Below are 27,419 nucleotides of genomic sequence, written 5' to 3'. Positions count from 1 at the left end.
AAAAGAAAGGATGTATCTGAGGGCGAAAACCTCTTTGAGGCACCCAAAGATGGAAGGCTCGTCAATCTCCCGACATCATATGAAGAAAAATCATCTATGTTGGTAGAGGAGACCATCAAAACAAACATTGGTATAGAAGAAATTCCACATAACATATTCCTGGCACAATCTCTGACAGAGGTAGAAAGACCAAAGTTCATAAGTTTCTTCACGGAGCGACAAATCAATTTTGCATGGTCATATGCTGATATGCTTGGACTGGATCTGGATTTAGCAATGCATCATTTGATAGTCAAACCGGGGGCAAAACCAGTAAAACAGAAATTAAGAAAGATGCATCCACAAGTGGCATTATTAGTCAAAGCGGAGCTTGAAAAATTATTGGATGTCGGATTCATATGCCCAATTGATACCTGAATGGATCTCTAACTTAGTGCCTGTCAGTAAACCAGATCATAGCATCAGAATATGCATAGATTTCAGAGACATCAATAAAGCTTGTCCTAAGGATGATTTTCCATTGCCAAATATCGACCTGATCGTAGATCTCACAGCAGGTCATGCGATGTTATCTTTGATGGATGGATTCTCTGGCTATAATCAAATAAAAATCGCATCTGAGGATCAGCACAAAACAACATTTACTTGTCCCTAGGGAACTTTCTGCTGGAATGTCATGCCTTTCGGGCTAAAGAATGCAGGCGCTACATATCAAAGAGCCATGAATACTATCTTTCATGATCTCATGCACGTTATTATGGAAGATTATGTTGACGACCTCTTGGGCAAATCAATTGATAGAGATACACATTTGGACATACTTTCAGTCATTTTTGATCGGTTGGAAAAATACAAAGTAAGATTAAACCCTAAGAAATGTGTCTTTGGAGTAACCTCTGGGAAGCTCCTGGGATTCATTGTATCAAAAAGAGGAATTGAATCTGATCCAGCAAAAGTCAAGGCCATCCTAGAGATGCAACCACCAAGAAATATTAGTCAACTTAGATCTTTTTAAGGGAGACTTCAGTCCATACGAAGATTCATAGCACAACTTGTAGACAAATGTCATCCTTTTCAGCACTTGCTACACAAAAACATCAAATTCAAATGGGATGATAAATATCAACAGGCTTTCTAGATACTCAAAGATTATCTTCTGAATCCGCCAGTCTTGATGCCACCAGTTCCAACCCCTATTACTATACATATCTGCTACTTCAACAACACTGGGGGCACTCTTAGCACAACAAGATGCTAAGGGCAAAGAAAAGGCAGTCTACTACATCAGTCACACTTTGATGGGATATGAGCTAAACTACACACCAATTGAGCATGCATGTCTCGCGGTGGTATTTGCTTAGCAGAAATTACGACACTACATGCTAACTCATAAAACTAAGTTGGTCACAAGAATTGATCCATTGAAGTACCTTCTCAATAAAGAAACACTTACTGGTCGACTAGCCAAATGTGTGATGCTCCTAAGTGAATTCGACATTGAATATGTGGATAGAAAAGCAATAAAAGGACAAGCTATCGCAGATCAATTAGCAGATCAAGGATTACGGATTGCAGTTCAGTGGAAGATCCAGGAACTTCATGTTTTTGGGGACTCTCAACTTGTAATTCGTTAACCAACTGATGACTACCAAACAAAAGATGAAAAATTAATGCCTTACAAAAGAATGGTGGATGACCTGAAACAACATTTTGCGGAGTTAAAATTTGAGCAGATACCAAGAGAGCAGAATCGAGTCGCAGATGCTATGGCTACTATTGCTTCACTAATCGATCTACCACATAATGAAACCTGCTATGAGTTCTTGGTGGATAACCTTTTGGTTCCCTCGTATGAGATCACTCCCTGAGATGATATGTGTCGTTGGTCCTGATTCCAAGTTATACGGTTCCATTTTCACATACCTTCATAGTAATACCCTTCCTCCTGACTTATCCAACAACCAGCGTCGCACTTTCATTCACCAATCTTCTCGATACGTCATTTTAGCCAACACCCTATACTGTCGAGGTCTAGATGACACTCTTCTTAGATGTTTAGAAAGGGATGAAGCTCAAATTGCGTTATGCGAAGTCCATGAAGGGATATGTGGTCCACATTCTAGTGGTCCTACCTTAGCCAAGAAACTCATCAGGATTGGATATTACTAGCCCAATATGGAAAAAGACTCATATCAGTTTGTCAAGAAATGTAAGCAATGTCAATTTCATGGAGACCTCATTCATGTGCCAGCACAAGAACTTCAACCAATTGCGACTCCTTGGCCCTTTTGCCAGTGGGGACTTGATCTCATAGGCAAGATTCACCCTCCTTCATCCAATGGCCATAAATTTATCATCATTGCCACAGAGTATTTCACAAAATGGATCGAAGTCATGCCTCTTACACAAGTCACTGGAAAACAGATTGCTACATTCATTCTCAACTACATCATTTGTCGATATGGTATTCCTATTTCCATCATCACTGATAATGGATGTCCCTTCAAAAATCAAGATGTTCGTGAACTTTTTGATCGCTTCCATATTACCCATCGTTTCTCCACACCATATTACCCCCAAGGTAATGGCCAAGCTGAGGCGTCTAACAAAACCATTCTTAAAATTCTAAAAAAGACAGTCGATGATGCTGGCCGCAATTGGCATATCTAACTTAATCTTGCACTTTGGGCTTACCGCATAAGCGTCTGCACACCCACATGAGCCACACCTTATTCACTTGTCTATGGCATTGAAGCTATCTTGCCTATTGAGGTCGAGTTACCATAAGACTACAGGGTCTCTCACTTACAGGAACTTGAACTATTGGATGAACGAAGACAAACTACTTTTAATCATCTCAAGGCTTATCAACAATGAATGAGTCGCAGTTACAATCATAAAGTCGAGCCTCGCACATTCGAGGTAGGTGATTTAGTTATCAGAGAAAATCTTAAAAATCAGCAAGACAGAGAGAAGAAGGGAAAGTTTGAACCAAATTGGCTTGGTCCTTACATTATTACAACAGTCTATGGATCTGGTGCATATCAATTTTCAACTCTAGATGGCGAACCTTGGGAGGATCCTATCAATAGCATGCACCTTCACTGGTTTTACACATAGCTCTTCAGAGTATCCTAATTCAAAAATACAAAAAAATCAAAAAACCCAAAAATACAAAAAAATCATAAACATAAAAAATCGTTACTTAGTGAAAACCTGGCAAACAGGCGCCTTGTGACACAACAAAAAAATTGAAAAAAAAAAAAAAAGTATAGAAAAACAATTCGTCCAATGGTGAAAACCACTTCGGTGGCGCCCTGGGCAAGTACCATGGTGAAAATTGGGTCACCAGTGCCATGCGTAGACACATTGCTCCTCCCTCCTTCAGGATTCCATCTCATCCTTTCACTTTGCACACACTCACAACCTATCCATCCATAATAAACTTACCCATTCCCATCATGGCTTGTTATTGATCTACCTAAGATTGCTTAGCCATTCATAATAATCCTTCCTCTTCACCCCTTTCCATCCATAATAAATTAGCTACTATATGTGGCTAAGTCAAATCCTACATCTGGTGATGGGTGTGGAACTGAGAGCATCACCTGTTTCGAGGAGTATAGTTTCTTCTAGTTTTCTTCAGTCTATCCACATACAATCCGCAATAAAGCAACATTGGCATCACCAGTCTGCAATAAAGTTCCATCTTCTTCACAATAAAGTATCAGTTTCATGGATTCAGTCAGTTTCAGATGAGACACAGTAGCAATGGGCTTTAACAAATCAAATATTTTCAACAGACTTAGACAACATTTTGGTTCAGTGCTATCTATCATTTTGTGAAAGTAAACATTGTGACCACAATCAAATAGACTTATACAAGTGACAAGAGACACTAAACTTGAGGACTACAGTGGATGTTGGTGTCGAGTCTTGGTTTTCTTTTGATTGTATCTTTCTGGTGACATGTCTTTTAGCTTTTCTAGGATGTCTTTGACTAGAGCTTTTATCTCCAAGATTTCTTTAACTAGAAAGGTGAGGATGGGGTATCGTCACCTATTTTTATTTGTTGTCTGTGGATTGTCCCTTAGTAATGTTATGACTTGTCCAAGGATATGAGGACACTGTGAGTCTAGTGTGAACTGGGACATTCCTTGTTTGCGACTGTTTGATCTCCATGCAAACGGGTACAATGACTTTCTGGGTCAAACATATGCCTCGATTGTCATAACCTACTTGCCATAATAAAGCTCAATGATGATAACACACAAGAAGCTCTTTCACTTCCATATCTTCTACCTTCCATCCCCCTTTCTTGATTGACTTCCATCATCCTTCCTGAGTCCGTGTAGCCTGTTATCACATGACTAAGTATAATGACACACCAAAAATATTTGCATTTCATGTAGTTGCACCTACATCACCACATATTAGCATTTCATACATACATATAGATATCACAACTACATCACATCCTGCACACAAAACATGTTAGCACATTCTATATTCTCATCATATTCATCCACATTTCATACATTCACATTTGCATTTGCATAAATATATAAAACATAAAAGAACAAAATATTGCATTTCATCATGTACATATTTCCATCCATATCATAAGCATCATGTAGAAACATACATCATGAAACATCTCATCACATAGGTACACATGCATATAGCTGCCACAAGGATGTATATATATATATATATATATATATATATATATATATATATATATATATATATATATATATATATATATAATCATAAGTGTCATGATACAATGATGTCAAAATCATATGGCTACAAACACCCGAAGGTGTCATCATACAAAATGGTACAAAACTGATACATAGGGAGCCCTCTAAGGCTATGATGAATTCCCTCCCTCAGAGCCAGCTGGCCTCGATAGAGTCTGAGCCTTGGAAGGACCCACCCCAGGATCATCTCTCATGTCCCCTCTCTCTGGTGGTGGTGGAGAACCCATGACCCCACTGCTAGATGCCTATCTCCTGTCCCTCCCTCCAGTGGTTGTCGTTGTCCGCGATGGTCTATGGAAGCTCCTAGCCCACTGATCTGGTGGCACCGCTCCATAGTATAGGTCTCACCCATAGCCTATCTCCTCCCCAACCCACAAAACATAGACATATCCAGCTCTTATGTTCTCTGATGCCTGCCTCCGTGCCCTCAGTGCTGTCTCAGCCTCTGCATAGCACTGGATAGCTTGATCCCTCTCCCGCTCAGTATCCCTCAGCTATCTCCTGAGCCTATCCCTCTCCCGCTCTAGATCTTGGATCTCATCTGCCTGTCCCTGGCAAATCTCCCTCAAGGCCAGTAACTCATCCTCCTCCTCTCCCCCCTCACCCTATCCCTATACCTGTGGCTGCTTCTGTGGTTGCCCCTGTCCCTGTCCCTGTCCCTGTCTCTGTACCTATCTGGGAACCTGTGCTACTGCCACCTATAAAGGCAATCCACCTCTGCCCCTCACCTTGTGAGCCTGCCAAACCTGCCTCTCCTCTCCACCCTCTCTCCTCAGAGCCACTCTCCTCTCTCCTACTGCACCCAGCCTTCTCCGTCGGCCTCTACCCCCGCCATCTCCATCACCTCCGCCATCTCCATCTATCGGCTCCCCTGGATCCGTTAGCCATGGAAACGGATGCTCTGCCCAATATGCAGTATACTTTGCATCCATCCTTGCATCCTCTATATCTAGCCACATGTCCCAAGGCAAGGGAATCATCTCTACCAGCTACATCACTACCTGATCATAAGACAATGGCTCGAAGTGCACCTGATCTCTCACTATCCGAGCATACATCCCGAAACCCCATGGCATCCATTGTATCCTATCGAACTACCCGCCCACCCTATCCACCAACTGCCTCTCAAGAACATATGATGTCTGCCCAATTAGATACCTGCTCCTAAATGCATATGGCAGCTCCACTGCATCATCCTCCCACTCCTCGCACTCTCGGTATGGCCTCCATACTACACTGTCAAGCTCATCAATGACCCAACGCCAGTACTCTAGTCTCCCAATCCGCGGCTAAGATGTAATCATATCATATAGATGCACAAAACTGCGCTCATGGCCCCTACCTCTGAAATGAATCGGTCATGTCACCGACAGATGCTCATATGCCCACACCTGCAACAGTGTCACTCCGCAGCTCAATCCTATTGATCCATGGTATACAAACTAATGTAACTCATAGTACAAGTGTGCTAGCAGACACGGTCCCCATGCAAACCTGGTGTGCTCTGTCACCAATGTCTCCTGTGTCCCTCCCCATCCCACAGCCAATCCTTGTGTCGCCCTATCCAGACAGAGGAACTAACTGATCACTCCTGCCAACACTGCTGGTAGTGCTAATCCTGTCCATGTCATGGTATCCCAAGCCACGTGTCCAACTCTTATCTCTAATCCTGGATCCTGGAACACTCGTCTCAGTGCATCCCTGCCTCCGTCTCGATCGTAGGGTACTAACTCCCCATCGATCGGTATCCATAGTATTCTGTACACATCCTCTAAGGTGACTGTCATCTCACCCATCGGCAAATGAAAACTACAAGTCTCTGAGTGACATCTCTCAGCCAACGCAGTCAGCAACCCCATGTTCGCCTGAAACTTAGGCACAAACAAAATATGTCGTAGTCCCATAGCCTGAACTGTTGCTCTCTCCTCGACTGTCAGCTTTGCTCATAAACTCTGAGTCGATGAGAATCTCTCCCGTGACTCCAGCATAGGTAGGTCCTCTTGCAGTCAAGCAAATCAACTGTGTCAATCATAGTGACATCCCCTGTTCATCACAAAATGTTTCTTATTATCCTAAGTGCTTATGGTACTCTATCCCAATGACACTCCTTGTTCATCACAAAGTGTTGCTTTTTATCCTAGTGGTACTCCCTGTTCATCACAAAGTACTACATTTTGCACTCCTTGTTCATCATAAAGTGTTGTTCTTTTTAGTACTCCCTGTTCATCACAAATTACTACGTTTTGCACTCCTTGTTCATCACAAAGTGCTACTTTTTTTAGTACTCCCTGTTCATCACAAAGTACTATGTTTCACATTCCCTGTTAATCATAAAGTGCCTTGATCTATCCTATCCTAGGGCCTTTGCTTGAGTGTATCCTCTTGAGTAGTTTCCTAATTGGCAACGTATGTTCTATCACAGAATTGTCAATCCGAGCCCTATTTGCTATTCTGGTCTTCCCTAGAGGACCTGCTTGAGTGTATCCTCTCAGCAGCTTATCCAATCGACAACGTATGTTCATCATAGAACTGCTGATTTGGCTTAGAAGACATAAACGCGTCCATACGACATAAACGCGCCTGAACAACACAGGCGCACTCGCATCTGACACAAATGTCTTTGCATTTATAGACGCGCCTGACACAAACATAGACGCACCTGGCACCAACACAGACACGCCTTAGTGTTTTTTGCCCCCGCTTGACATATCTAAAATGTATTAAATGCGCTACCTAACATGCATTTATGACAACATTTATTGGGACAAATTACAAGGATGTTTGGTGGTACTTACCGACTCTCCTACATCTGCTGGCCTCTGAAATCGGCGAACGCAATCGAATCTGTGAACCAATGTCATCACTGCTGACTGCTGCTACTTTATTCTCTCTATGCACTTTGATCTCTTGGATGTGTGGATGACAATGAGGATGTTTTCCCCTCGTGGTCTATCTTATAGACTACCCTAGACCTAGCCCTAGTCTCATGGGTCCGTCTTCTTTATCCCGTGACTCTGTCACTTTATCCGGTCAGTCCATTCTACCCCGTCTTTCTTATCGAGAGATTGTCTGTGATCTTTCTAGACATTTTCATTCAATCTCTCAAGGGGGCATATCATTCCCATCTTGGGGCAACTCTGTATCAGTTCATATTATCTTCTTTGAAACAACGCGACAAGCTGCATTATCTCAAAGAGGGGCAAAATGTAGACACCTAAAATTGTCCAGTCTAATTAAATAAATATCTTTATTTATTTAATTATTTTAGCCTAATTCATCTATTAATTAAACAAATCTTTATTTATTTAATTAATTCATTTATCTTCTTCTAGCCTTATTTCTCATTTCAATACATACATTTATTTATTTAAATTATCCTTTTTCCTAAATTAAATAAATATTTTATTTATTTAATTGATCCCACTTCCTTCACTACCTACCCTATTATTATTTTCTTATTTCTTCTACCTACCTTCTAATCCTAGGTGACCATTTATCTTTTACACCTCTCAATCTTATCCCTCCATTTCTTATAGTGTCTTCTATATAAGGAGATGCTTCCTTCATTATCAACCCTAATCAGTTGATTCCCCGACTACACTATGCTTTCGAACTTGCATATGCGATCAAGCCTACTTGCAACCACATTTCCGTTCTTTGTTGAAGCTCTTGTGCACACATAAAATTTGAGAGCAAATATATCAAACAAGATCAATGGAGATAGGAAGAATGGAGATCCAAACCCTATTGGACATGTGATGGTATAATCTTTGTGATTTCATTTGATTTGCATTGTCTTAGGTAATCTTCATATGTTGTGGTGGATCTTTGTTGTTGTTAGGCTAGGGTTTTGTGGTTGAATTCATTTAGTCTTTCAATGTTATTGTTGTTTCCACTTTCACCATAAACACTATGTATTATATTTATTAAAACTAGTATATCTATATTTAAAAAATATAGGTAAATTATGCCGAGAGATATCTTATAATAGAAGGAATCTGAGGATTGCAACAATATTTGTAGTATACAAGAGTTTCAAAAATATGGATAATAATAGAGTTGCTTAAGTATGACACTCTTCCACTATTATTTGAATGTAACAATTTCATATAGTTGGAGACAGTGGCAAGGGTTCTATTTTATTTGGAGTAATAAAATAACACCTCCACAAAAAACCAAAAGATGACATATTTCATGCATTTACCCATCATTTGCATGCCAAATTGTTTCAAACTTGAATTTTTGTTTATAGACATTTTGATGTCATTGTAGATGCCTCTCGGCATAATAATATTTCAAACTATATAAAATAAAATAAATGTTATAATTGTAATATTCATTGTTGTAGATGCCTCTCCGCATAATAATATTTCAAACTATATAAAATAAAATAAATGTTATAATTGTAATATTCATTGTTTACAAGGTAGGTCCACATGGACCCCTAAGAGATATTTATTCCGAACACGTGGAAATGCCCCACCATTTAATATGATGTTATTTTAACATATATTTTTTAGCAGACATTAATTTTCCACAATCCATAAAATATTGATCTTGACCAATATCATTTTTTAACATGGATGAGCTGCCCCCAAAACAAAACATTTAGAATTTGTTGTAAAAATTTACAATTTAAAAACATTTAGAAAGAGAATTGATGAGCTGGCGCTAAAAACAAAAGCCGTTACAGAAAAGTGCATCAGAAATAATATGCGCTAAAACGAAACCTTTTCCCCAAAACAGCAAAACGCAGACAGGTAGTAATGAATTAGGGATGCTAACCTAAACACAATTCCGCTTGGCCAACAACCTGCATGATTATTTTTAAATAATATAAACCAATTCTTACCGTTTGTTGCAAATCAAAAACTTGAGAATCGGGTCTGATTTGGCTCTGATTTATATATAGGTCTGGATAAGAACAAAGAAGGAAAAGATACGCAATGTTTTTCATATATGTGTCTTGTTTTGTTCGCTTCGAACCTGCAACCCATTTGTGTCAGCTGGCCAGGGATCTGATTCAAACCTGCAACAAATTTGTGTAACTTGCACATACGCATTCTTCTTCATACATACTAATTTTCTATTATCACTCATTCAATTTACTTCTGCATCTCTATCAATTGAAATATTATGAAAGACTTTTTGTAACACACTTAAGGTGCATTCTGCACCATTGCTCGGGCTGCAAATATTTGAGGAAAATTGGAAAACGTGTACTGTAAGTTTGAGAGAAATTCTTATTCTATTACCTTGGCTAGTTCTTTGACCCCCCCGTACCCTTTCCATTATGTACATGTCTTGCTATCATAGTTTTCCAGAATGCTCAGTCCCTTTTTTGCTTTACATTTTTTTAAGGACAATGTCTTCCCCTATTCCTTGTCATCAAACGGATATACATTGACAAAGGTTAAGTTCTCAGTCACTTTGGATTTCTTATTTCGATGGCCTGTGGAGACAAGGTGATTGAAAAAATTATATTAAATTTCTTAACCATTTTTCAAAATTCTGAATGATAGTTTTGATAGTCTTTTTTGTGTAGAGTTCTTCTTCAGGGCCTCCCCATAATATTGGTTATTTTTGTTTTTATCAGGTCTTAGCATGATCTATGTGATTTTTGCCAAGCACGTAGTCATGTGGGTTTCCAATATCAGAGAAATTTCGAGTTCCCATTGTAGAATTATTTTTGGTTATCAGGTAAGGGATTGATTCTTCCCATCTCTGTTGCATTTCTTTCTTTTGCTTTATTTTATAGTTGGATTGATATTTTTGCATTGACCTCTTTCACTTTGTTTATCAAAGTTTTATTCATATGGTAATAATTACAATATTGTAGGAGGGTGTTTATTGGTTAAAGAGCTGATTGGAACTCTCAACCCATCTAAATCAATTGTGTGCATGTTTTCTTCTTCTTCTTCTTCTTATATACTACTCTGCTGCTACTATCACTCTTATATTACCATTTATTGAACATATGATGACACATTTGGAATACATTTGTAATGTTCCCTTGCTAATGTACGACAATATTGAGAGCGTGTGGGTGTGACCGTACGGTGAAGGTGAGGGCGTACGGTGGAGGTAAGACATACGATGGGCGTACAGTGGAGGAATGGCGTACGGTGGGAGGTAAGGCGTACGGTGGGCGTACAATGGGCGTACGGTGGAGGAATGGCGTATGGTGGAAGGTAAGCTCCAGTGAATGTGCGATGAAGGGTTGATCTTCCGTAAGCAATAAATTCTGAATGTAGCGGATTAACAAATATGCAACTGGAGTGATAAACAAGGATGAGATTCAAGACTTGCCAAATCCGGAATGAGTACAAATAAACAGAATAGGGTGAGGGGTGAATCTCACCGAAACTGCAATACCAAATAGGGAGGGTCTTTCACCTCCGAAATTGCGGATACCAGAACTCCAATAGGAATTCGCACAGGAGAGAACAAAATATCAAAATTCGCATACCTACAACAATGACTAACTCGGCCATATATATGGGCTCCAGGAAGTTTCCCGAAGGGTTACAAACGGGCCGACACCAAAAAGTTTATAACTAACTAATTAATAAAAGGGGCCCAAAATATATTATGAAGTACGGGGCCGTACAATAAATTATTTAAATGGACTATTTACTTATATCGGGGACATTACTCTGCTGCTACTATCACTCTTCTATTACCATTTATTGAACATATGATGACACATTTGGAGTACATTCTATGCCATGTCATGCTTGCAAAGCTAATAATCTGAAATCAGGCTTTTCTACTCTCACCATGAAACCCTATTCCCAGTTTTGCAGCCTCTAGTTTTTCACATGCTTGAGACAACTAGCAAAGGTGTACTGGATAGACCGAAGACATTCTGATTTCATGTTTTGAAAAATATTTCCAGCCTTGTCGCTCTTTGCATTTTGTATCCTGTAATGATTACATTCCATGGCACTTTGTCTCTTCTTTACCTTTTTCCAAATACAGTTAGTCACCCTGTTTCCTGCATCTTCATCGATTTACTATAACATTTCATTTTCATGTGAGTCTTTTAGAATCAACTGCATAATATGTAAGTTTACTGGTTTGTGGAAGATGTTGGTAAACTTCAATGCTATTCAGATTATTCCAGTAGAAGTTTCACATGAAACAATAAATTGTCAAAAGTCACTAAAAAACAAAAATATTTTATTTACTTTTAGGTATTTGTATCTTACTGATGAAATGTTTATTATGGCATTAATATTCATTTGCTTTTGTGAATAAAACCTATATTGATGTACAAATGCAATCGATTCCTTGTACTGTTAGATGATTTCTGTTAGGTATTGCCATGCATGTCTTACAAAAAGAATGACATCATTAGAGTTTGCTGCATGCTTTTCAGTTTAAATTGTCTGATATGACAAGTTTAAAATATCATGTTTAATGCTCTATATGTAACTAGCTACCTTGCAACTACCTGAAATTAATTTTCTCTATATGATTGTGTATCTGGCCCCCAGTTCAGTGCCTTCCTAGAGGATTGCCAAAATCCCTTGCGATACCCTGCAACTGCACCTTTAAATTTACTTTTTACAACCTCCTTTTATTTCAAATTTGCTAGATTGCTGGTTGAAGTTGAAGCAATGATCCACATTAACACTTAAATCTAGAGTAAGAAGTTGAAACCAATACTTATACTAACTCATCAACTTTTTAGCGCTTACAAACGAATTAACTTTATTTAGAAAACAAAACAACAATATTAGATTTTGCAGGAGAAATTTTGAGACAGATTTAACATGATTAAAATTCAAAGAGGGAGTAAAAGGCTCATTGCCATAGTCACAAATTAGGCTTATTCTTGTATGTTTTTTAAGTACAGATTGGTCAACCTCCCATTAGTCATAGGATCTATAGATTAGGGCTCAACATTATGTTAGAGTCGAGACAACAATTTTGTCATTGCTATGATATTGTGAAAAAGATAATTTAAATCAGGCAATATATTTTCTTTCTTTTGGATTAATTATTAGGGAATTCTATTGTTCTCCTGGCCCTTAGATAAAGCTTAACATAGCAAAATATATAAAAGTCTAGTACCTTTCAATCATTCATAAGTTTACCTCACTTACCGGACAATTCATTCCTGAGTTTACCTCACATCCCCAACCAGCCACTTATTCAATTTGAACAACACTCTTTTGGTCTCTTGCACCCTTTAAGGTACTGGTGTCAACACATCTAGGGAGGGAATTGAGCACCATGGAAGAACTCCACTCTACAGTGTGCACAATAAATGTAGTTACCATAAAAGATAAGGATGGTAAAGTCACGTATGGGTCACCACGATGCCTTTAAATATTTCATAACATCCTCACAAAATGCTTAGAGCATAAGCAATTCTTGATGCACCATATATGAATCTACAAGTTCACCTTCTCAATGTAACATTGATTTTTCTTTTTGTGCTTCTAGTAGAGATAATCATGATTTACATGGTTTTCTGTTCAGAATTTATTGCCCTGTATTCTAGGTTCCAAATGGTTAAGAAATTTGGGTTTCCGTTGCAGAATAACATCCTCACAAAATGCTTAGAGCATAAGCAATTCTTGATGCACCATATATGAATCTACAAGTTACCTTCTCAATGTAACATTGGTTTTTCTTTTTGTGCTTCTAGTAGAGATAAAGTTACCTTCTCAATGTAACATTGGTTTTTCTTTTTGTGCTTCTAGTAGAGATAATCATGATTTGCATGGTTTTCTGCTCAGAATTTATCGCCCTGTATTCTAGCCTCCAAATGGTTAAGAAATTTGGGTTTCCGTTGCAGAATTATTTTAGGTTTCCATATATGGGATCAAAACTCATAACACTTGCATTTGTTATGTTTTGCATAATTTTATGGTTAGATTACCCTGATCTGAATACTTTTTACATTGACCATTTTTCTTTGTTTATTAGATTCATAATTGATAATATTAATAATAATAAGGTGCAGGGAGGTGGGAATATTTTGTGTTAACTGTCCAGGGATCTGTTTTGAACCTGTAACCCATTTGCATAACTTGCATGGATGTGTTCCTCTTTTTACATACCAATTTTCTATTGTTACAGCCATTCACTTTATTTCTATATCTCCATTAGTCAATATATTATGACAAACATTTTGTAAAAAACTTAGGGTGCATTCTGCACACATTGCTTGGGTTGTAAATATTTGTAGAAAACTGGAAAATGTGTACTGTAAGTTTGATGGAAATTCTTATTTTGTTACCTTGGCTAGTTCTTTAGCCCCATTATCCTTTGCATTATGTACATATCTTATAATTGTTTTTGTAATGTTCCCTAATTGGGGTATACCTGATTTTCGCCCAAAGTAACATTTCTACAAAGCTATGACTAAGAGATTACATTAATGCAGCAATCTGAGAAGTTGGAAGGTTTATGACTAGACAAAAATTCGCTTGAAGGATGCAGTGATCTCCTAATACTTATCAAATGGTCATCACTAAACAGTGATTCATCCAAGTCAAATATTGATTAAGTATATGCAATGATTATAATACAGAAAAATAGAAAAAATGGAGAGGAGCGGGAGTGGTGGAGGCGGAAGCTCCAGGGTTTCTGGTGTTGCTAGTAGTGACGGAGGCTGAAGCTCCAGGGTTTCTGGTGTTGCTAGCAGCGATGGAGAGGAAGGCGAATCAGATGATGATGGTGGAGATTTGGAGAGGAGAAGGGCCAAGTCTGGCCCTTCTGTTTGCATGCCTACCCGACGGTTTGTGGGTTGGTTGGCTTTTCAGGTTTCCTTTGTTTGCAAGGCTTGGGTGCTGAGATGGGGTTGCTTGCTCAGCTCCCATGGACATTGGTCTTTTCTAGCAGCGTGCCCTTCTGGGTCTTTTTGTTTCTGCCTGGATGGAGGGGCTTTGTGTCTTTTTGCTCCCCTGTGCCCTGTCTATATGCATTGTCTAGGTGTTTTTGGGCTCATGGCGTTGTGGGTTGTCTTGCTTAATGCCTGCGGAGAGACTCTTTTCTCCTTTGTGACTATGGCTCGGTTTTTTCGGGTTTCTTATTTTCCCTTCCCTTTGCACAGGTGGAGGTTGCTTTTTTGTGTTCAACATTGTTTCTTTCCTCCTCTTTCCTATATGCTTGGTGTGCTAGCCTTGTTTGGCAAGAGATGTGGTTTTCGCTGGCTATTTGTCCTAGTCGTGTGGGGGACTTCTCAATGATCTTGCTCTTTAAGTCTTTTGTTTAAGAGTGGGGTAGGATAGGGTTTAGGGTTATGCCCTATGCCTTGTTGTGTGGTGGTCGCCTTTTCTTGTTGGTTCCGCATGGTTATGCAAGGTTCATATGGTTGGATGGGCTTCTTCGTTTTGTTGTGGGCTTCTTTTAAATCTTTTTGGATTGAGATTTTTGTGGTGAAGGGACCTGCTTCTCTCTGCTTATTCCTTTTGATGTCACTCCCTATTGGGGTTTTGGTTGTCTTACCCCTTCTTGTGATCTTGGTTTTGGCCTTTGGATTTCAGTTTCAGCATCTAAGGTCTTCTCTGGTTTTCCCTATTGAGGTGGGCCTATCTTCTATTGAGGTGGAAATGGATGTGGTTGGAGATGATCTATCTTCTATTGAGGTGGAGATGAATGTTGCTGGAGCTGACAGGAGGTGCTTTTGGGGGAGTTGATGGCACCCTATTTCTTGGTTGTAAAGGAGCTATTGTTGCCCTTTCTTCTGACTTATTTCCTCTCTCTCCTATTGAGGTGGAGAACTTGAAGGGCATGGAGAGCTTAGTGTTGTTTATTCTCAAGGTAAATTTTATGGGAGCCTTGCTAAAACTCACTGTTAAGGTTGAGGGAGCCTAGAAAAACCCTTTGCTCATGTTTATTTGAGATCTCTAGTGTTTGGCTTCGGCCTTCTTATCTTACAACTGGTTCTTCAATGTTTAGTTTTTATTAGGCTGTGGTTGGGCTGTTGTTTGCCTATGTCGTATCCTATTATAGCGTTCTTCTTTGGGTTCCGGATCGGTGTGGAATCCATGGGTTCAGGTCCCTTCAAAACCTGTTGTAAGGGGTTTCGAGTCCCCTCAAAACCTATTTGAACCTTCATCAGAAACAATTCTACAACAAAATTTGTTTACAAATAGTATTCTATAATCAAAACATATGATAGTTATTGAAACTTAAAGTAAATAAGCAATTAAATTAAATAACATTTCATACTTAGATCTAATTTATAGTTTTCTTTCCAATAACCAACATTCGCCGCAACTAAGCCCAAGGGTGTGACACAACACCCCTTGGACAACAAGTGGCAGGAACATGTCCATTCAACAAGGGGTGGTCTACTTAGAAGGGGAACCTATCTCTGCCCTCTCTACTCATGTCTCCTTATGAACCCATAAATGCTTCCATTCTTTAGTTCACTTCTACAACCAACCATTGTAGAGATTGGAGAGGAAAGTGTTGCGCATATAGAGTTGTATGTTGTCATTGATGTCAACTCATAGTTGTCTACATATGCCAACCCAAGATACACTTGTATGTTTGATGCTGACAACCTATTACGTGACTAGGGGGGGACTAGTGCAGATATAGCCTTTGCAAGTTGTCTTTGTCGTGCAGATCAACCTTGCGGAGACATGGGAGACAAACTCAACACTAAAGTGATGTGTATGACAAGGACTAAGATGCGGTTGTTAGTACACTTGTCTTGATATGCTTTTGAGATCACTATGGTGGCATCTTGTTAATTTGGTACACCACACACAATATAAGTTGCAGATAATTTGTCTAAGGCATAAAACAAAGTATCTTCTAAGGCAGTGTCATTGTACTTTGGTCTGCATCTCTCCACATTGTAAGACATTGTCTTGCAGTTCTGATGATAAGTTGGATGAGCTGGAAACATGTTATATCTAAAGTTTCAAGTGGTAACTTCCTCTACACAAAGAGTTAGAAGTAAATGTTTACCAGACTATGCCAAGGTATAAGAAAGGATATCAAAGGTCAAACTATAATGCTTTGCATTCCTTTGGACTAATAGATATGGCTATGTGGTTTAAAGGATTTGTTCAATAAAATCTTAGGTATACTCTACTCAAGTTTTAGACGTTTTGGTACACCATAGTTAAGTCTTCAAAGAGTTAGTATGATGCAGTTATTCTGGCATGCTTTTTTTTCATTTGTTTAAGTGGGTTCTATACTTGTGCGAGTGCATAAAATTCATATGCTGCAAAAGAAGCTTATAGGGACACATTGAAAGGATAACAATGCTCATATCTTGATCCGCATAATGGTCTTTGGCTCTCTTCGGCAGCGCAATGGATTGATGTTGATAGCTTTTGGTGATTTGCTATTGTTAGGCCAATAGGGCTCGTGTTCTCACTGGTGGCATGATCTTGATTGTTTGCACTTGCTTTGGAGGATATGTTGATCCACAATTTATTATTTTTTATGATATGTTGGAGCCAACCAAGGAGTTGCATCTTCCTTTGGGTTGTAGCCCAAAAAATATAATGTACTCATGTTTTCACTTGTGAGGCTAGATTTGGAGAGTAGATCCAAGTAGCTCTTCTCATTGTGGCTTTTCATCTTTGGGGTTTTCCATGTAAATTTGGTGTTATGGTTTTATGTTTTTATTTCTCTTTGTTCTTGCTGTTTATTGATGCGGAATGCATAACTAATCAGTAATGTAAGAATTTTAGTTAAGATTGATTCACCTCCCTCTCAATCTCTAGATGTGTTCAATAGAAAGCACAATAGGGTGCCTTGGAACATTTGCTGCAACTAAGCCCAAGAGCGTGATACAACACCCCTTGGCCCACAAGTGACAGGAACACGTCCATTCAACATGGGGTGGTGTACTTAGAAGGGGAATCCGTCTTTGCCCTTCCTACTTGTATTTCCTTACTAACCTCTACATGATTGTTTGTAGGAGAATAAGTAAATTTAATAAATAAATAATAATCTAGATTGGTTAGCATTTCACATTATTAACTAAACCATTAGCATTTCACATTATCAAGTAAACCAGATATATAAGAGATTATATGTTACACAACATTTTCATAATGCATACCACAATACTTGCTAGACACAAGATGGCTGTATTCTGAAATGCAGATTGCTAGTATACAATACTGATCTGATCTGATTTCCTTGATGCCCTTCCTTCAAATGGAGTTCCCCGTTATATAGCCTTTAAATTGGTAAGTGAAGGATATGTCCCTTCCCACGGTCATAGCCTTCTTAAGAAGGGTGTCTTTTCACACTAGTTTTTGCTCCTTAATAAATCGCTGTTGTAAACATGAGATCGCTGCCTTAATGAAATCGCTCAACTGTAATCAAATACATAATAAATTGCTGTGGTAATCATATGAGATTGCTGCCTCAATGAATTCACTCCTCAACCATAATTATTAACATATGTATATGCACCTTATAGAGATTACTGTGTATAAACCAACCTATGCGCCATTGCTCGGTCAGATTGCTAACATTCAAGGGATAGAATCATCACCTTCTCTTTTCTATTTGTGTTGGTCCGATTTAGATTACAAAAAATTGTGAAGTCTTAAAAATAAGACAATTTTCTTTTACTAAGGATAGTGCAAGTATATGGTATCATGGCAGGGCCGGGGGCATGACAGTTTTCCAGAATGCTCAGTCCTTTCTTTGCATTGCATTTTTCCAAGGACAATCACTCACTCTATTACTTGTCATCAAACGATTATACATAGACAAAGGTTAACTGTGAGTCACTTTGGATTTCTAATTTAGATGGCTTGTGGAGATAAGGTGATTCAAAAAACATTATTAAATTTCTTAGCTATTTTTGTAAATCTGAACAATAATTTTGATAGTTGTTTTTGTGTAGAGTTCTTTAGGACATCCCCATAACATCGGTTATTGTTTTTTTTTGTTTTCATCATGTTTGTTTGGAGAAATTTCAAGTTCCCATTGTAGAATATTTTTTGGTTATCAGGTAAGTGATTGATTCTTCTCACCTCTGTTGAGTTTCTTTCTTTTGCTTTATTTTACTGTTGTATTGGTACCTTTTGCATTGACTCTTTCACTTTGTTTATTAAACATTTTATTTATATGGTAAGATTATAATATTGTGGGGAGGTTTTCATTGGTTAAAGAGTTGATTTGAACCCTTGACCCATCTAAATCAATTGTATGCATGTTTTCTTCTTTTTATATGCTATTGTGCTGCTGCTATCATTGGGTTCTTGCATTACCATATACTGAACATATGTTGAAAGGCATTATTTCAAACACTTGGAACATATTCTATGCCATGTCATGCTTGCAAAGATAATAATCATAATCTCAATCTAGCCTTTTACTCTCATCATGAATAACTATTCCCAATTTTGGTGCCTCTACTGCATCACATGCTTGAGAGTCTGAGACAACTAGTAAAGGCTACTGGCTAGAGTGAAGATGTTCTAATTTCATTTTCTGAAAAAAATTTCCAGCCTTGCATGCATTTGGTATCCTATAGTGATTGCATTCCATGATACTTTATCATTTGAGTCTTGTAGGATCGCTTGCATAATATTTAAGTTTACTGGTCTAAGGAAGATGTTAAAGTTAAAATCCATTCAGATAATTGCAGAAGTCTCACATGAAACAATAAACTGTCAAAAGTCACTCGGAAATAAAAATATTTTATTTACTTTTAGGTATTTGTAACTGATTGTTGAAATGTTTCTTATGGCATAAATTTTCATTCGTTTGTCTGTTAGGTATCGATATACGTGTCTTAAGATAGGAATGAAATTGTTGGAGTTTTCTGCATGCTTTTGAATTTAAATAGTCTGATATGACGAGTTTAAAAAATCATGTTTAATGCTCTATATGAAATTAGCTTCCTTGCAACTACCTGAATTACTTTGCTCTATATTATTTTGTATCTGGCCCCAAGTTTTGCATGCTTTTGAATTTAAATTGTCTGATATGACGAGTTTAAAAAATCATGTTTAATGCTCTATATGAAATTAGCTTCCTTGCAACTACCTGAAATTACTTTGCTCTAATATTATTTTGTATCTGGCCCCAAGTTTAGTGCCTGCCTAGAAGATCACCGAAATTCCTTGCCCTACTTTACAACTTACCTTTAATTTTACTCTTTAGAACCTCTCCATTTCTTTCAAATTTGCTAGATTGCTAGCCGAGGTTGAAGCTTCAGCAGTGATCCACATTAGCACTTAAATCTAGAGCAGGAAAATGAACCCAATGTTTATATTAACTCATCAATCTTCCAGTGCTTACAAATGAATTGACATTTATTAGAAGACATAACGAAATCATTAGGTTTCACTGAGGAAATGAGGAAATTGTCTGAGAGAGATTTAGCATGATTACAACTCAGGAGGAAAGGAAAAGGGTCATAAATTAGGCTTATTCTCATATGCTTTTGAAGTACAAAATGGTCAACCCCCCATCAGTTGGCTTTATAGATTAGGGAGGGCTTGACATTTTGGTAGAATTGAGGCAACAATTCTGCCATTGCTATGATATTGTGAAAAAGATGATTCAAATTATTCAATATATATTTTATTTTTTTTGTATTAATTAGTTATGGAAATCCATTGTGTTCCCCACCCATAGATAATGCTTAACATAACGGAATATATATAAGTCTCGAACAATAACAATCTAAATAGTCTTGCAGGAAAGAGCAATAAATTTCCCTAAAAAGGAATACAAAAAAATAAAACATCCAAAAACCAGCTAAACTAGAGTGCCAAAAACCTTCTCCATGAAGACAAAAACATACAGCAGCGCAGTGAAAATTTGCCATACCTAGGGGCTTTCAACATGCAACCTAAAAATTCATTCTTGAGTTTATCTCACCTCCCCAAATATTTCTTTAATTTGAACATCACTCACCCTCTAGCATCCTCCTAAGGTGGTGAAGTCAACACATCAAGGGATCGAATGACATGGAACAACGTTGGCCTACATTGCACACAATGAATATAGTTACCACAAAAGACGGATGGTAAAGTTACTCAACACCTCAAGGTGATCCTTATTATGGGTCACCATGAGGCCTTCTAAAACTTTCTCAACATCCTCATAGAATGCTCATTAAGTATATGTCACCAAAGTGGATAGTTGTTGCTGAGTTGGCCATAAGTCCTCATGGATAGCAATCTTTGACCTCAAAGACCTGTAAGTCCTAATCTGTAATCACCTAATACTTCTTTTATGAACTCTAGCATTGCCAAATTATTGTAGGCCAAAATGGCTTTCACTCTTAGGTTTGATTCTTGCCCTTTTTGCAGAGGATCATGGCTTTTTTAGGATTAGTACCTGCAAGCCATGGCAAAAGACAAACACCTTAATAAGAAGAGCCTAAACATCTAGATCACTGCTAAGTGCCTGAAAAATAACAAGCATTGGAACCACACAGCAATGAGAAACAACCATTGAATTCTTTGAAATACTCTTCCCCATGAGCTATGCCAAACAATATTTAAATGAAATAAAACACATGAACCAAAGGATCTAATAAACATTACCTTTAGACTTCATAAAGGTCACTTTATTACATATTGCAGACGTTCAAATTATGTGTTGGTGTAAATAATTATTCATCATGGATATTATTACACTTTACTTAAGTTTACTTAGGAAATGCATTTTATAGTAGTTTGGGTATGAGACACTTGGGTGTTTGTTCCACATTTGGATAGTGTGTGTAGGAGAAATTCCACCTTTTATGGTGTTGATCTTGTTACTACTTTATCATATTCACTTATTGTAGAGTGAGAATTCCACCTTCGGTGGGTGATCCATCTCATGTGGAATATTTTATTGTTTCTCCTACCTACCCACACCTATTTCCTACCTACCCTTGTTTCTTATTGAGCCACATGTCATGTTTGTGTGCTCACATATCCATATAGCCTTGCCTATATAAGCAGGCTCATATTCATTGTAACTATTGAACTATTGATCATTTTCTATTGATAAGAATACAGTTTATTCTTGTCCTATATTGTGTCTCTATTTTGTACATTTCATTGAGCTCTTGATCTTGGCAAAATCTCACATGGTATCAGAGCCATTAGAGTGTCATTGATTCGTCTTGAAGAGGCATTATTGCAACGTCAAGAGGCAGACTGAGGAGCAACATCTTTTGGAGGCGTCCTAGACCAAATCCGACCTCGTCATTGCGTCTAGGTGACCGTTTCCATGAATTTTGGTTATAAAGTCGGTCTATTTTGATGAGAATTTTTTTTTAGTTTTTTCCGAGAAAAAAAAAAAAAAAAATCGAAAAAAAAAATTTGAAAAAAAAAATTTCGGAAAAAAAATAAAAATTCGGAAAATGTTTTTCGTCAAAAAAAATAAATAAAAAAAAATTCAAAAATATTTGTTTTGGGGGTCCGAAGACCCCCCTGTAACCCTCTGGTCTCTGCAGCTCAGTCGTCGACCACTGCCCCCGCGCAACTCCACCGCCGAGTCTCCCGCTGCCGAGGTCTTCCGTCTTCCACCGCTGCCGGCCCCTCCCGGCGACCTAGCTCCCACCGTTGCCGGCCCCTCCTAGCGGCTCGACTCCTCCGGCCTCCTGCCTCTGCTCCTCCCGCCTAGTCTACCAGCCGTCGACCACCGTCCTCGGTGGCCCCGCCACCTCCAACGCGCCTCCCACGCGCCTCCCTGCTGCGCCACCCCCGTCGGCGCCTCCCGCCGCCGGCTCTTTGCCTTCCGACTGCCGCCGTCGGTCCTCCGGCGACTTTCTGGCCACAACCAGCTGCCTTCCGGTGGTTTTTCCAACGACCCCTAACTACATGCCACATCAGTAGACGCTGCCCAGTCAGCAGCCCAGTTCGCTGCCCGATCACCCTGACACATCATCAGCCAAATCAGTTTTTTTAGCCAATCAGTCAGCGCCCAGTCAGCCATGAAGTTTTGGCGACGGCCATACGGCCGTCAAATTTAACCTCGCAGTTCGTTGACGTCATCATTTAAAAAAAAATTTGTAGGCCCCTCTCATTGAGCTTTTTGATTTTGCAGTTCAACTTCAAATGGCCATATCTTGCTCATTTTTGCTCCTTTTTTGGTGCAATTTTTTTTGAAATGGGCTAGAATTTCGTTTACTTTCACGTGGTGGAATTATTTTCTGATTTTGATGGACAAATTTTTCAAAATTCTCAGTTTTTGGTGACTGTACCTGTCCAATCCCTATTTCTGCAACTCCTAGGACTCCGCTTGGGCTCATACGAACTCCTTTTCAGGTGCTGTTTTTTTTGAAAGTGCATTATTTTTTGTCTACTCTCAGAATATGCTATCAGTTTGCAGCAATTGTGGGTAGAAATTGTACTTTCATCATATGGTCTTATTTGGCCAATTTGGCATTTGTATTGCATAGATCTATCTTTCTGGTCTTTGGCATTATAGTTCTCAGCCTATTGGAGCAGTTGTAAAACAAAATCAGAAGTCCACCTTGCCATTTTTTGCAAGTGGCCTATTGTACATGCACTACATATAAAGTGCCAAAATCATCATTTTTGGGGGGTACTTTGATTGAGTGAATTTGGGGGGTGTCTCTTGTGCTTTTGTGCTCTTGTGTTCCTTCCTTTTTGCTTCTATGGGTTCTTCTAAATTTCCTCTCTTAACTCCTCATAATTATGCTACTTGGAAAATTGATGCATGGAGTAAACTTATGGAAAAAGGACTAACTCATTACATTGATGGAACTATTGTTGCTCCCGCTGATCCTAAGGTTGATCCAGTTGGTCACTTGGATTGGCTCACTAAAAATATCATGGCAATTGGTACCTTAAGAAAAACTAAGTTGATAAGCATGGGCATTCTTAAGGCTTCTAAGTCTCAAACATTAGTGGCAAATCAAGGGAACAAAGGAAATCAAGGAAAGGACAACTCAAACAAGAAGAAATGGCAATCAAAGCCTAAGGACAAAGCATCATCCTCTCCACAACAAGGAGATACATCCTCTTCCAAGAGGGATAATTCACCAAAGAGGGAGAGACCTACTTGTGCTTATTATAAAAAGTTTGGTCATGAGGAGCGTCGTTGCCATTCTAAGAAGATTGATGAGCTCACACATATCCTCAAAAAGCATAACATTGATTTGCCTAATGTCTACAAGAAGGATGATTCATCAACTTCCACTTCCTCACATTCAAAAGGAAAAGGGCAAGCATTCATGGCTTCTACAAGTGGGAAGACTCACTCTTATGGGACAAGAAAAGGAAAAGCTCTTTGTGCTACTACCAGTCATGATTCAGAGAGATGGCTTCTAGATTCAGGGGCTTCTCATCATATGGCATCTTCGCAGTCTATGTTCTCTACATTTGAGCCTTGCACCATGCCGCAGATTTTGATGGGCAATCATACATACATGGATGTGATTGGGAAAGGATCTATTGACATTGGGGATAACTCCTTCAATGATGTGTTGTGTGTACCCCACTTGACAAACAATCTCCTTTCTATCTATCAAATCACACATGGCGCAACTAAGAGAGTTGTGGAGTTCACACCCGAGTCAATTTTCATTAGAGACTTGGAGACTAGAGCTATCATTGCGACTGGGGTGGTTGATCATGCATCTCGGTTATACTCCTTTTCAGATTTTGTTGATGATGATGATTTCACATTTGATGATTCTACACAGGATGATCACACTTCTTGTGATGGTTCAGTTTTTTAGGAGAACTTTGGGCACTTGAACATGGGGATTCTCACATGTGACCCCGTTCTTGAGCCTTGTATTTCATCTCCTCCTATTGATATCACATCACCTATTGCACCTGATGATGCGAATAGTGGGACAGTTTTGCCTTCATGTGATTCAGTGCAGTAGGATATTCATTGTCTTCCAGCTTCAAATTCATGGGATGATTACTTGATAGACATTGCAGGTTTGTTTGTGGAATCCTACATTGCAGATTTGGGAGACATCATTGATGATATTCATCTTCTCTTTGATGAAGATGATCCTTCTTCGATTGTTGCGAGGGAACACTCTGACCCTCCTGTTCATTCTCTACATGATCATTCTTTCGAGGTTGACATGATTGTGGATACTTTTGTACAACAGTTGGAGGAGGTCTCTTTATCTTTGGAGGAGACATGTGAGTCTTTGGGACATGTTCTACATCCATCTCCACTAGATCTTGGAGTGCCTTTTTCAGCAGTGTGGCACAGTTTACCACCTTTGGAGGGGGTATCTTTTAGCATCGACATGGGGACACTTGAGCAGTTTTCAGAGATTCCATTCATCATGAGTTTTTTTCGTACATCTTCCCTTCATGATTGGGGAGACTCCATGGATACACCTTTGGTTTTGTTTCTTCCTAAGGGGAGGAATGTTGTTCGACGTTCGTGGAGCAGTTTCTTCATACATCATCGAGCTTCTATCATTGGTGCAGATTCGACATTGAGGGGGGGCTTCATGGTCTTTCTTCTCTCTTATGGGGGGGACATATTTTTTGTTCTTCTCGTTCATCATTGAGAGCATTGTGTGCTTTCATCATCTCTCTTTTGGGGGAGGGTTTTTTCCCATTGGGTTTTTCTCTCTTTCCTCGTTTATGGGAGATTGCATTTGCATTTGTACATGGGTACCTATTATGGCCTCGTAGCTGGGACCCATCTTGCATTGCTTAGTTGCATTGTAGACTTTAGTGCATTCCCCTAAGTTGCACTTAAGGGGGGGTGTTGGTGTAAATAAATATTCATCATGGATATTATTACACTTTACTTAAGTTTACTTAGGAAATGCATTTCATAGTAGTTTGGGTATGAGACACTTGGGTGTTTGTGCCACATTGGGATAGTGCGTGTAGGAGAAATTCCACCTTTTATGGTGTTGATCTTGTTACTAATTTATCATATCCACTTATTGTGGAGTGATAATTCCACCTTCGGTGGGTGATCCACCTCATGTGGAATATTTTATTGTTTCTCCTACCTACCCACACCTATTTCCTACCTACCTTTGTTTCTTATTGAGCCACATGTCATGTTTGTGTGCTCACATATCCATATAGCCTTGCCTATATAAGCAGGCTCATATTCATTGTAACTATTGAACTATTGATCATTTTCTATTGACAGGAATATAGTTTATTCTTGTCCTATATTGTGTCTCTATTTTGTACATTTCATTGAGCTCTTGATCTTGGCAAAATCTCACATTATGGATAGAATGTTTCCAATATTGAAAGATTAAGGAGCTCTACAGTTTAATTTTTGTCAGTATCTCACCAAGAGGAAGGGTGACTACTATACATAGTTATAGTAGCCTATTAGGCTCTTGGTCAGTGCCACAATTAACTAAAATTCTGTAACAGAATTTGCAAATATGTGATAATGTGAAAAGACAACCTCCTTGAACCGAGAGTGTCATATCCCCGCCCAAGGTTAGGGCTTGTCATAAGAGAAGAAAACACAGTAAGTAAAACTAGCACATCGCAATTTAGATAATAAAACCCTAGGTGACTAAATTATGCAAGGACGACCCTAAATAAGTGATAATTATGGGCCATAATTATTTATGGCCAACCCAATTAAGAACAGTGATTTCTTTAAGGACCCAATTGAAAATATATCTGTGGCTAATTAAGAAATAATTATGTGGTTTTAAAGGGCTGTCTCAGGGTTTACACTTTACAGTGCTGGCCGACCCTTAAGGATTTTCTCAAAATAAATAATAAATCTTTAGGGGTAATTGGGGCCGACCCCTTATGGAGGGCCCAAGTCTGCCATTAAAAGATGCGTTGAAAGTGTATAAAATAAGGAAGAGTCATCTCAATTGGGAAGCATCATATCCCTCCAAAAGGTCACCTACCTTGGTGAGGGGATAAGAAGAGTTGGTGAAGCATGGTGAGGAATAAATTAAGAATTCTGAATTTAAATTCAGGAAAGACATCCATAACGGATCGGCCAATGATAAGGAACCCTTGGTCTAAGACCAAAAAATTAGAGCAGAAATATATATTATTGCAGCAGATATAAATACATCATTGCAGTAGACATGAATATCTCCTTAAAGCAGACATAAATATATTGTTGTAACAGAAAAATATTATTTAGCAATTCTGAAAGGTAGGATATGCAAATTGAAGGAGAGGAAGAAGGCAATCAATCAAGGAAGAAAAAATCAGTTTCAGAATTAATAAGAGAATAGTCAGCAGGCTTATGTATTTTCAAGTATTTGGGTCTAAATCAAGATTTAAAGTTGGCAATTGTGCATTCCTAAATATATTTCATTCCTTATCTACTGAATTTGTGATTCTAGGGCAAAAATAGGAAAAGATCCCAATAGGGGACATTACAAATGGTACCAAAGCACTGTTCTTGCTAGCCTGATGGGCAAACAGTAGTTCATGCAACTTAGTCAAAGGGCTTTAAGGGATCCAGAGAAGGAAAAGAAGAAAATTGCAACAAGCAACAACCATAACCAAGACAACACAAGGAGTGAAAAAATGGAACATGATGAGGGCTTTTCGGATTGGTGAAAAATTATGCAAAGATTCATTGGAGAGGCTGTCCACTTGCGCATGCCTTGTTTGTTACTTCAACTGTGGCTTTTGATCATATTTTGAGGGAGAGCTCCTTGGAACGTCCTGTTAAGGGACCCTAACTTCCAAATAAGAACATATTTATTCAGCTTCAATTTGCAATGATACTTCACATTTCCTA

The 27,419-nt window shown here is 38.7% G+C and overlaps 1 long non-coding RNA gene across 1 annotated transcript in view; it reads left to right on the top strand.

The window, feature by feature from the left end:
- The first annotated feature begins 9,570 nt into the window (after positions 1-9,570).
- Positions 9,571-27,419, top strand: part of LOC131065968 (uncharacterized) — a 75,499-nt gene continuing 57,650 nt past the window's right edge. The window contains exons 1-2 of the long non-coding RNA XR_009111527.2: positions 9,571-10,231; positions 10,363-10,466. This is a non-coding gene — a long non-coding RNA (uncharacterized LOC131065968). The remainder of the gene's footprint in view (positions 10,232-10,362; positions 10,467-27,419) is intronic.

The sequence above is a fragment of the Cryptomeria japonica genome, chromosome 2, assembly GCF_030272615.1.
Source record: "Cryptomeria japonica chromosome 2, Sugi_1.0, whole genome shotgun sequence".
In the NCBI taxonomy this organism is placed as follows: Eukaryota; Viridiplantae; Streptophyta; class Pinopsida; order Cupressales; family Cupressaceae; genus Cryptomeria; species Cryptomeria japonica.
This window is presented reverse-complemented; position numbering and strand designations above follow the sequence as displayed.